The sequence below is a fragment of the Bactrocera tryoni genome, unplaced genomic scaffold (assembly GCF_016617805.1).
Source record: "Bactrocera tryoni isolate S06 unplaced genomic scaffold, CSIRO_BtryS06_freeze2 scaffold_25, whole genome shotgun sequence".
Classification (NCBI taxonomy): domain Eukaryota; kingdom Metazoa; phylum Arthropoda; class Insecta; order Diptera; family Tephritidae; genus Bactrocera; species Bactrocera tryoni.
This window is the reverse complement of record NW_024395977.1, coordinates 24,787,462-24,789,062: the sequence shown is the minus strand read 5'-3', so window position 1 is coordinate 24,789,062 and position 1,601 is coordinate 24,787,462. Positions and strand designations below refer to the sequence as shown.

General features: G+C 33.0%; 1 pseudogene; it reads right to left on the bottom strand.

Annotated features, from left to right (window-relative positions):
- Window positions 1-1,044: 1,044 nt before the first annotated feature.
- LOC120781011 lies at window positions 1,045-1,225 on the bottom strand (annotated as a pseudogene).
- Between the last annotated feature and the right edge of the window lie 376 nt (window positions 1,226-1,601).

The window sequence follows — 1,601 nt, the reverse complement described above, 5'->3', positions numbered from 1 at the left end:
TATTATTGCACAGGTTCGCTGGTAATACCAATCGCAAATGGTCTATCAGATGTGTATAGACACTTGCACACTTATAGACACTGAAATATTTTCAAACACCATACAAAAAGTGATTGACATTTTTTTAAATGGAATTAGGGAACGTTTTAGCAGTTTACAACCTATTATTGCACAGGTTCGCTGGTAATACCAATCGCAAATGGTCTATCAGATGTGTATAGACACTTGCACACTTATAGACACTGAAATATTTTCAAACACCATACAAAAAGTGATTGACATTTTTTTAAATGGAATTAGGGAACGTTTTAGCAGTTTACAACACATCAACACACTTACGGTAGCTACTTTTTTCGACCCCAGATTAAAATTAGTAGCGTTGACTGATGAATCAGCAGCTCATAACCCAAAAATATATATAAAACGTTATCTAATAGAATTGCAAAGGGAAGAAATAGAATTTTAGACTGAAAGAACAGATGAAAATGTTGAAAAATCAGTATCAATATGGAGTTCTTTCGATAAATACGCTAATGAACATAAACCACATAATAGCGTAGAAGCAAAAGCCATTATTGAAATTCAGCGCTATTTGGGGCAAATTGTATGTGATCGTCGGTCATGATTAAGTGAAAGGAATACTGGAATTTTTTTGTTTTTGAATACATATTTATTAACATAATATTTTGGCCTTCTTTTCCATTTAATGTAAATATTTTTAACACTATTTAATTTAATCTTTTATGCATATATTTTGTATTTGGTGACTTTCTAAAAACGAATTTACTTTGTTAATTTCTGTTTATTCTAATAAATATGTACATTATCCTAAATGAAAAAAAGGAAACTATTTTGATCTACTTTATTGGTCTTTGTCTGTTACAATTTTTATTACAGTCACAGTCACAGTTTAAAATCACTGCTACCACAAAATCACACACAAGTAGCAGTGTTCCTGAAAAGTAACAGTATCGCCCATTACTAATATATACCAGTGCAATTCACAATCTGGTGCAAATGATCTTGCATATTTGCAATTGCAAATTAGCGAGGCATATTGTTGCTTTTACACTAACAAAATATACAGCGAATTTGCCATTGCAAATATGCAAGTTCATAAACCTCACGCTGCCAGATAAAACGATATACCTCGTCATTGCGGGTCGATTTGCAAAGAAAGTAAATGAAGACTAACTACTGAAATGAACCTGTGAAGTATAGTCTTAACTTTTCAACGGCCAACGCAAAGTATTTTAACCAAAAGTCACACAAAATAGTTGAGAATTCGCAGAAATAAAACACAAACGAAAGAAATAATGCACAAGCATACAAACATACATATGCGCACACATGTGAATATGTCACCAACCAAAAATTTAAACATTGTTCTACAAAAACAACAATAGCATAAGCATGGCAACATTGTGTTGTTGGTAGAAAATCCGAGCTGTGCCGAAAGAAACGATCGCCGATTGTCACCGCTTCCCTTGCTACTCGAACATCTTCGCAGACAAGGTTGCGCAATATGAATCTATCGCAACCTTTTCCGAACTCGTATAAGAAGTATAACTTCAAAAATGTCTTTATGTTCTCTGTGTTTT